The sequence below is a fragment of the Symphalangus syndactylus genome, chromosome 9 (genome assembly GCF_028878055.3).
Source record: "Symphalangus syndactylus isolate Jambi chromosome 9, NHGRI_mSymSyn1-v2.1_pri, whole genome shotgun sequence".
In the NCBI taxonomy this organism is placed as follows: Eukaryota; Metazoa; Chordata; class Mammalia; order Primates; family Hylobatidae; genus Symphalangus; species Symphalangus syndactylus.
Genome location: NC_072431.2, coordinates 125674467 through 125685572, shown reverse-complemented (window position 1 = coordinate 125685572; position 11106 = coordinate 125674467). Strand labels below are relative to the sequence as shown.

The 11106-nt window shown below is 36.6% G+C and overlaps 1 pseudogene; it reads right to left on the bottom strand.

Annotated features, from left to right (window-relative positions):
- Positions 1–1526: 1526 nt before the first annotated feature.
- LOC129490792 (large ribosomal subunit protein uL3-like) lies at positions 1527–2706 on the bottom strand (annotated as a pseudogene).
- Positions 2707–11106: the final 8400 nt, after the last annotated feature.

The following is an 11106-nucleotide window of genomic DNA, read 5'->3' as shown; positions in this document are numbered from 1 at the left end:
GCAGAACAGATTTAGCATAATAATTAAGGGCCTTATGATTTTTGGAATAGTAAATGAGCATTGGCTTCAATTTAATGTCACCAGTTGCACTGAGCCCCTAAAAAGAAAGTTAGCCTGTCCCTTGAAGGTAAGCATTGACTTCTCCTCTCTAGTTATGAAAGACTTAGATGGCATCTTCCTGCAAGAGAACGCTGTTTCATCTACATTGAAAATCTGTTGTTTAGTGTAGATATCTTTATTGTTGATCTTAGCTGGATCTTCTAGATAACTTGCTGCAGTTTCTACATCAATACTTGCTGTTTCACTTTGTACTTTCATATTATGGAGATGGTTTCTTTCCTTAAACCTCATGCACCAATTTCTGTTAGCTTCAAACTTTTCTTCTACAGCTTCCTTACCTCTCTTGGCCTTCATACAATTGAGGAGAGTTAGGGCCTTGCTCCGGATTAGGCTTTGGTTTAAGGGAATGTTGTGGCTGGTTTGATCTTCTAACCAGACCACTACAACTCTCCCCATATCAGCCATAAGGCTGTTTTGCTTTCTTATCATCCATGTGTTCACTAGAGTAGCATTTTTAATTTCCTTCAAGAATTTTTCCTTTGCATTCACCGTTTGGCTAACTTTTTGGCACAAAAACCCTAGCTTTCTGCCTGTCTCAGCTTTCAACATGCTGTCCTCACTAAGCTTAAACATTTTTAGCTTTGGTTTAAAGTGAGAGAGATGTGAATCTTCCTTTCACTTGAACACTTAGAGGCCATTGTTATGTTATTAAGTGGCCTAATTTCAATATTTTATGTTGTAGGGAATATGAAAATCCAGGGAGAGGGAGAAAGATGGAGAGCTGCCAGTCAGTGGCGCAGTCAGAACAGACATATTTATCAATTAAACTCACCATCTTATATAGGTGTGATTTGTGGTACCCCAAAAGAATTATAATAGTAACATCAGAGATCACCATAACAGATATAATAGTAATAAATTTGAAATACTGCAAGGCTTATCCAAATATGACACAGAGACAGGAAGTGAGCTCAAGCTGTTGGCAAAATGGTACCAGTAGACTTGCTTGACACAGGGTTGCCACAAACTTCAATTTGTAAAAAATGCAATATCTGTAAAATATAATAAAGTGGAGTGCAATAAAACAAGGTACCTGTATATCAAATCTCTGCTTTGAATTTTCTTATCTCTTAGTTTTTAAGGAGAAAAAAGTGATTAAAAATTAAGGCCAGATGATTCTAGATAGCATAAGAGAATATAGGGTGGAGAATTAGGGGTGGGAGCAGCCGGGGAATAGGTTTGCCCACCTTCAAACTCATACTGCAGTTCTAGATATAGTGAGTGGTTTGTTATAATTTTTGAGTATTTTTATTTGTTGTTTGTTTTGTTTTATAAATGGAAGTTATAAAGCACAAAGTAAAATGAACGACATCAACCAACCTTATGATTCAGAGTTTTTGTTTTGTTTTTCAGTAGAAAAATAACTCCTATTGAGACCCCACTGGCTGCACCATCTGTTCCTGACATTAAGCTCCTTTTTCCTCTGCTGTTCCATCTTTCGTGAGTGGTCCCATGAATGCTTTCTTCTCCTCCAGGGTCTGGAAGCTGCCATGGCCAACTTGGAGGTGGTGTTAGTGTTCTCCAGAGGCCACTGCTCTGTACCAGCAAAGACTTGCAGAGGTTGAGCACTCACTTCTTGGTTCCCACCACACAGTCTTTTGGCATGACAAAGTTATTGGTCACTTCACCATAGATAAAGCCATCCAGAGGATTAATGCTCTTGTCAGACAGATCATAATCAGTGGATGCGTTGTTCTTAATCGGTTTGCCGTCCTTGATAAGGTAGCTCTGGATGATCGTAGAGGTATTCTTGCTGATCTCAGTGCAGTGGTAGTAGCCTTTCTGCCCGGTGCATACCACAGAGAAAACGACATGGACAGGATGTCATGCCCCAGCACAGGCAACCTTGTGCAGCCCTTAGTGGGTCTTCCAGGACAGTTTGTTGGTGTGCCAATGACTGGTGATCACTTTGTAGCCTTTGCCCTTGGTCACCCCAGTGACATTGATCATTGCATACTGCCCAAACACTTGGTTCACAGGTACTTGCCGCTCTAGACTCTCCTGGGACTACTCTCATTTCTCGGTCACAGTGCTTCCATTCGTCTGCGTCTCCATCAGGTGCCTTCCAGCATAGAGGAAGCAGGCACATCTGGGTGTGAGCAATGATGCAGATGACTTGGCAGTACTTTTTCATGCTGTTGAAGTTCTTCTCCAGCTGCTTTTCACCATCCTCATCCTGCCATTTCTTGCAGTACTTGGTAAAGGCCTTCTTCTCAGATTTATGCCAGTTCTTACAGAAGCGCCTCTTTTACTAATTCTGGATGTGCTCAGCATAGGTGGTCTTGAAAGTCCGGAGGCCTCAAGGAGTTTCCACATAGCCCACAATTCCTACAACCACCATGGGTGGCATTTTCACAATGGCCCAGCTTCTGCTTCCCTCTTGTTCACCTTGGATCCTGGCCTACAGACTTCCCACACAATGTAGGTCATGCCAGCCTTGTAAACCTGGAATGCCATGAAGTGGACTGACTGGGAAAGGTCATGCTTGGAGAAGCTCTTCACCTTCCCATGATGCCTGCTGCCGTGCCTCCCAGGCAGGAAGCTCAGGGACCCATGTCTGGGAGCAGAGAACTTCCTGTGAGACATGTTGTCATCAAATCCCGCCAGTAAAGCAGGAGTTCTTAATAGCTTGAGTGGATCCTCCTTTCCCAGAGATGCATTATATAATTAGCACCAAATTTTTAAAACAAAATGCTTCAATTATTTTTGTTACAGTGTGTTTAAAGTAGTGAAAAATGAGAAACAATGTAACATCCAATAATAGGAGTATGACTATATAAACTGTAATCGCTCACACAATGGAATAGCATGTCACCATTATGAGGCAGACTTTTATTTACTGATATGTGAGTGAAAAATTAAGGATACAAACACACACACAGAGGAAATGGACACTTTTCAATATATTTATAGGTAAACTTGCACAAATTTTCTGGCAGGTTACATAGTAAATTATTTTCTCTGGTTGGTAGCTTTAGGATGATTAAACTTATTTCCCTTTTACTTCTTAGTAAAATATATTGTACTTCATTAAGAATATTCATTACTTCTGTGATTTAAAAAGGGAAGGATGAGGCACACAATTATTTTTTAAGTAATTCAATATTTATCTACAGCCTCTTCCTCCTGATGGCCACTGCTTTGAAATAAGCTCGCCTGAATTAAATAATCTGAAGGACTCTAATTTGGTCAGTAGCATTTCATTCTCTATCCTAAATATATCTTTGGAGCTTTATTAGATAAAAATAAATATTTATTAGATATTGTGAGAGGAAAACTAAACAGGTCCTACCAAACATGAAGCCTAATCAAAATTTTGAGTTTTTAATTATATTTATTTGCAGTGAATCTGCTTCTTAAAAAAATGGTTGCAAAAAGGTCACAGTTTCTAATAGTCTATATAAGAAGGGAAGGGAAGAATCATGGGAGGGTGGGACTAAGCAGCTATAGATGGGTGCTGAATAAAGAGAGGAACATCTAATCATTTTCATAGTTCTATTACTAAGAAATTGATAACAGGTCAGGCACGGTGGCTCATGTCTGTACTGCCAGCACTTTGGGAGACTGAGGCAGGAGGATCACTTGAGACCAGAAGCCGAAGACCAGTCTGGGCAACATACTGAGATCCTGTCTCTCCAAAATATGTTTAAAATTACCCAAGCACAGTGGTGCATGCCTGTAGTCCTAGCTACTCAAGAGGCTGAGGTAGGAGGATCACTTGAGCCCAGGAGGTCAAGGCTGCAGTGAGCTATGATTGCGCCACTGCACTCCAGCCTGAGAAGCAGAGCAAGACTCTATCTCAAAAAGAAAAATGAAAAGAAAATTGATAACAAGAGCCACAGTTAAGCATCACTAGTAATGCTTTCTCTCTCTGTTGGAATCCCTGATATCTCCTCCATGGTGAGCTGAAGGACTAGAACCCAGTTTGAGCAAGTAGTAGATGGAGATTGTCTTTGGCTTTAAATTCAGAGAAAGGGAAATGAGTATTTGCCACCAGCTAATAATGGTCTAGGAAACAAGTTAAGTCCCCAAATGTTCACCTAAGGGGATCTGATGACCTCCAGGGAAAAGGGCATAACAGGACTGAACTTTTTACAGAGGGTTTGGTTGGTTCCAAGCCTGCGTACATGGAAGGAGCTGGAAAAAAAATAGCTCATCATGGCAGAGTAGGATTCCAAGGAGTCCAAAAGCACCCCACTGAGAAAGCAAGGGAACAGTGCACACTCCTTGGTTGGAATCTTGATTCTACCACTTAAAGGGGCGACCTACAACAGTATTACACAACACTGGCCCCCATTCTGGTGCCAGTCTACAAATGCATTACTACTGGACCACAACAAATACAGAAAGTAAAAGTAAGTATTTAGAAACAATTTGACTTTGCTGCAACATCCAATACCATGATCAGGCAATAAAACTTGAACAGTGTACAAACTAGCTGGGTTGTTGAAATTGCATGATGAATCACATGTGGTATGACATGTGACAACACTTGGCATTTTGTTAGTTCGTTAACTGCCAAAAGCATATAAAAATTTTTGGAACAAAGCATGTATTTACTTTTATAATTTGTTCTTTTGTAACCACTTTCATTTTTAATCAAGCTTATTTTTAAGTTTATGGTTCATCATTATTAGCTAAATTAGGGAAGTAATATTTATATTTTTAACCTTAATAAACTAAAGTTAAGGTGATCTTCAGTGACATTTTGGGGGAAGGAGAGTCAAGAAAAGATCCATTTTTTTCTGAAAACAGTAGTAGTAAACTAAATAATGATAATAAAGCTGATACTGAGAAAATGAAGACTAAGAGGTTTAAGGCTTGTTTTACTCCAAAGTATGAGTCTTATATTGAGTTATTTTGTGTGACGTAATTGATGGAGAAGTGGTAAGATCATAGTATGGTATTTACAGGAGATGTACTGGCTAGTAAAGCAATGAAACCAGCAAACCTTAAGCAGAATTTATATACAAAACATAAAAACATTCGAAACCAAGCAATTATATTTAAATATAGCCACCTAAAATGTAATAATCGCTATCAAAATTAAAATCTATCTCTTAAACTAGAGTTAGACCAGGCAACATCATGGGTATATATATCTAACTTTCAAAGGACAGATCATTGCTACATTGTATAATTGTTTCCAAAGCATAGAAAAAGATGGAAAACTTCCCAGCTCAATCCAAAAATCTAGTATAATAATCTTTATTTTAAAATATAAAGCCATTTATGCAACGTGTAGAGAAAGATTTGGAAGAATCTTTCTCTGAGGCCAATCTCATTTGGTACATGAATAAAAAAATCTTCGGTGTAAGAAAATCTAATCCAGCATTGTATGAAAACAACAACCAAATAGGATTTTTATAGAAGTGTAAGGATAGTTCAACATCAGGAACTCCATTACTATAATTCTACAAAATTAATAGATTAAAAGAGAAAAATTGTTTAATGATCTAAAAGATGGCAAAATTATTTAAGGAAAAGAATAAATTTTCAAAGTTTCAAGAAGAAAGATGCATAATTAAAACTACTATAATGCAAGCTTACACAATGAGATTAAATAGAATAGAGTTTCAGAGATAGAATCATGTGTCATTGAAATTTAATATACAAAATGCTATACTCAACAACCATAGAAAGGACTCAATTAATTTTTATAACCATGTTGAAATAATTTGCTATCAATTTGGGAAAAAAAGTTAAACTTATAATTCCTATCATATCCCCAAATAAATTCCAGATTACTAAAAAAATTCCTTAATATACAAAACAAAACAATAAAAATACTGGAAAAGCACACTGGAAAACATAGAAGTCACAAAAAAAGAACAAAAAATGAAAATTTAAACTTTTATGACAAGTGATATCACTAATAAATTAAAACACATGTAACAGGTTCAAAAAATATTTGCAACATATATAAGGGACAAAAAATAAAGACTCAAAAACTGTAAAGCGATTTTAACAAATCAGTAAGAAGCAGACAAATCATCCAACAGAAAACAGGTGAAGGATATGAACAAGCGGTTCACAGAAGAAGAATCGCAAGGATATATAGAAAGTATGTGTAAAATTTCGTTCTACTTCACTATTAACCAGTGAGTTATTTTCTCTCATCAAATGAGCCAAAATTAAATTTTGAGAATGTGCATTGTTATGAGGGTGTGGGAGAAAAGGCATTTCATGTTTCATTGATGGGAGTGCAATTTGGAAAACCCAAACTCTGCCTTTGGGAGATAATTTGGCAATATTTATCTAATTACATGTAATAAATATTTGCTTGATCAATTACATTCTTAGAAATCTCTCCTTCAAAAATACTCTCACATAATTACACAAACCCTAAACAACCTAACTGTGCATCTATTAGTTGAAACATCGTTAATAACCTTAATAGTATCTGCATTTTATGGAATAATATGCAACAATTAATAATCAAATATGTTGTATTTACTACTCTTAAATGATCTGTAAAGCATGTTCTTAAGTTAACCAGCAAAATAAAGCAAGTTGCAGAACACAAGTACAGCATGATTACTTTTGTGGGAAAAAAACACCTAAATACTTACACAAACACATGAAAAAAGATGTAGAAAGATGCATTCCAAATTTTTCTCCAATGAGGGGGAAGCTGGATGAGAAAGGATGAAGGAAACTTTTACTTTTTATATATTTTGCCTAGTTTAGTTTATTTGAAGAATATATATTTGGATTATTGGTATAACTTTAAGTTCTTGAACATGCAGGGGAGTATAAAGCAGAACAAGTATATACGAACATTAAAAGAAAAAAAGTATCACAGTCACCTTTTTTTCTTTTTTTTAGACGGAGTCTTGCTCTGTCATCAGGCTGGAGTGCAGTGGCGTGATCTCGGGTCACTGCAACCTCCACCTCCTGAGTTCAAGTGATTCTCCTGCCTCAGCCTCCTAAGTAGCTGGGACTACAGGTCGTGCCACCACACCCAGTTAATTTTTGTATTTTTAGTAGAGACGGGGTTTCACCATGTTGGCCAGGATGGTCTCGATCTCTTGACCTTGTGATCCACCCTCCTCAGCCTCCCAAAGTGCTGGGATTACAGGCGTGAGCCACCACGCCCAGCCACAGCCACTTTTTGACATGTCACATATCTCATTGGCAGACTTAGGATATTGGAACTCAATAATTGGTGAACAGAAAACAATTATTCCATTCTTGCCTCTAGTTCCTTGTTATTGGCACCAATCACATTTGTAGACTTCTTTAGAGTTTACTTTATAAAATATTTCAATAATAATAACACTTTGTGTCTGTAAAATACAAAGCAATTTCTTATTTTTGTCTTTGATCAGGAAAATTGAGCAAATATTATTATACACACAGTTTTCCAGGGAAGGAGGTAGGACCCAGAGGATTGTCTAAAATTGCAGAGCAAGTATAGTCTTCATCCACGCCTCTTGTTCCTACTTCCATTGCTTTCATACAACACCAGAGTGAAGTTCCTTGAATCAAAATACTGTAGTTAATAGACTTACATATTCTATGAGTTGAACTTATATGTGACAGCAGGAATATGGTTATTGATGAACAACAACATTCCTATTGGGCATTTGTACACGTAACATTGTTCCAAAGTCTGAAATTAGCAACAAAATGCCTGTTCACATCCTCTATTGATATTCTGTTGGTTTATTTGCCTGTTTTTTATTGATTTGTAATATCTCTGTATATTTTTTAGAACTTTATCCTTTGTCCTTTAGATATGTTGCAGATCGTTTTCTAATCTGTTACATGTATTTTAATTTGAACTCATTTGTAATAAAACGTTTAATTTTTATTGTTCTTGTTCTTTTTTTATATAATGTATGAAATGTTTTCCAATATACTTTTCTTATTCTCTGGCAAAGCTAAGAACTCACATAACTTGCCAAATATCACACGGCTAATTAAGAGCAGAATCCAGCTTAGAACCTAGTTCTCCTGAACCCAAGGCCAGTAATCCTTCCACCACAGTATGTCTTACCTTCTTACCACAATCCTGCCACACAGTTCATCTTTATTTTTTGTATTTGAGGTATTGTGAGTACAGAATATGTGACCAGAGACGGATGAAATTTGAAGTTTAAGTTTCTTGGCACTTCCTCTCAAAAGCATTCAAAATATAAGAGATTATGATAAACTTTAGCCCCATGGCATAGGTACAGAGCCCAGGCTTAAAGGGATCATAGGCCTGAAAAAGGCTTGGGGAAAATTCATTCTGGTGGATTTATCTTTTACATGAAGGAATAGAAGCCTAAGGAGGTAAAGAGATGTTTTTTTCCCATGTTCACTGCCAAAGTGTTGTAGATAGATGCAAAATGCTGTTCTCCTCCCATTTTCCTGTTCTGTCTCATAGATTAGATTTCACCAAGCAAAGGAATTCTGGGAAAAGCTGAGAGATGAGAGGATACTCTCTTAAAAATCTGGAAGAAGGGAAAATCCAAATTTGAAAAACTACAAAAGAAGGATAAAAAAGCAGAACTATTGAGATGAAATTGGTCATAATCTCTATTTTATAATTGGAGATTTGAATCTGTCATCTAATACTTTTCTTTTTTCTACCTATTTAATGTTTATTTTTCATTACTTTCTGGCTTTCTTTTTAATTAATTAACATTTTATTATTTCATTTCCCCCCTTATTAATAAGCTTTGTTATTTTACCCTTTTAAAAGTGGTTAAAAGATTACACTATTTGTCCAACAATGATAGACTGGATTAAGAAAATGTGGCACATATACACCATGGAATACTATGCAGCCATAAAAAATGATGAGTTCATGTCCTTTGTAGGGACATGGATGAAACTGGAAACCATCATTCTCAGCAAACAATCGCAGGGACAAAAAATCAAACACTGCATGTTCTCACTCATAGGTGGGAATTGAACAATGAGAACACATGGACACAGGAAGGGGAACATTACACACTGGGGACTGTTGTGGGTTGGGGGAAGTGGGGAGGGATAGCATTAGGAGATATACCTAATGTTAAATGACGAGTTAATGGGTGCAGCACACCAACATGGCACATGTATGCATATGTAACTAACCTGCACGTTGTGCACATGTACCCTGAAACTTAAAGTATAAAAAATAAAAAATAAATAAAAATAAATTTTAAAAAAGAGAAACCTCTGATTTCAACAATGAGTATTTTTAACAAAAAAAAAAAATTACACTATGTGTAATCTAGTATAAATTAGGAATCTAGTATAAATTAGTATTTTCTCCCATTCCAAACAATGGGTCTTTCAACAATTTTTTTATTTTAAGGAAAAAACAGGGTCTCACTGTGTCAGTGCAGTGGCATGATCAGGGCTCACTACAGCCTCAACCTCCTGGGATCAAGCAATACTCCCGCCTCAGCCTCCCAAGTACACGGGACCACAGGTGTGCACCATCATGCCTGGATGATTTTTGTATTTTTTGTAGAAATGGGATTTTGCCATGTTGCCCAGACTGGTCTTGAACTCCTGAGCTGAAGAGATCCACCTACCTTGGCCCCCAAAGTGCTGGGATTACAGGCATGAGCCACCACGCCAGTCCTAAACAGATGCTTTATGCTTGGCATCTCAGCATTTCTCCCCATCCCCCTTATACATAAGTGCATATATCAAGGAGAAAAAGTTGCCTAGAATACCAGGTTTATCTCAATTTTTTCCTTTTTTTTTTTTTTTTTAAACAGGATCTTAAACCCACAAATACTGGCTGTCTTGGTAGATCTTTGTGGTTTAAAACAGTTTTTTATTCCCAATTACAAATATCTTCTTTAGTTATTACCACTGCAAAGTTGATCTACTTTCCACTGAGATGTTCAATCATTATTGGAAGCAGAACTTCTGCTGAAGAAGCTAATGTTAGAGAAAAACACTACTGATGTTTTGTACATGCCCCCAACACAAATTTCTTTATAGCTTTATTTTTAAAACACCTTTTCATGAAGCTACATATGTTATGATTACATTGAACACAGATGCAAGTGCATCTATGTATAAGGAGTGAAAATCTGAAAAAGCTCTGTGGATTGTACCAATGGAATCAACTGGTTTTGGCATTGTACTATACTTATGCGAGGTGTCAACACTGGAGAAGGCAGAGTGAATGGTCCTTTATCCAAGTTACAAAGCCAAAAAAGTAGGTAAGTTATATAATTCTTTGCTAGATTCTTTTTTGCTTGATAACTATAGAAAATGTTTGCATTTTTAATAAAATTAAAGTATTACAGAAATTGAAACATAGGAAATTAGACTTACTCAAGTACCATAATCCAGAGGAAATTGCTGTTAACAATATGATGCAGCTTTATCTGACTTTTTGAGGATAGTTGTGGTTTATTGAATAATCTTAAAAGTAACATTTCCTGATTCTTTTTTTGTGTCTTTTTAATAATGTGGGTTTTTTTTAAGTTTCCTTACAATAGCCTCAGGACGTATTTTAAATTTTGAATTCCCAGAGCACATGACTCTGTTTAATTCATTTTCATTCTAACATTTTTAAATCCCCATGTACTCAAATTCTTCCATATATGTTAGTTATCTTTTAACAATCTATTATTATTATTATTGTTGTTGTTATTATTTTTGAGACAGAGTCTCACTCTGTTGCCCAGGCTGGAGTACAGTGGCATGATCTTGGCTCACTGCAAACTCTGCATCCCGGTTTCATGCAATTCTCATGCCTCAGCCTCCTGAGTAGGTAGGATTACAGATGTGTGCCACCATGTCTGGCTAATGATTTTATTTTTAGTAGAGATGGGGTTTCATCATGGCTGGTCTCAAACTCCTGAAATCAAGTGATCCAGCTGCCTCGGCCTCCCCAGCTGCTGGAATTACAGGTGTGAGCCACGGCACCCAGTCACAATAATTTATTCTTAAGATGGTTTTCAACTACTGTGTTCAGAGGTTTAATGCTGTCACTTCTGTTTTTCAGTTAGCACAATTAAATGTATATCATGTTATGCTTTTAAT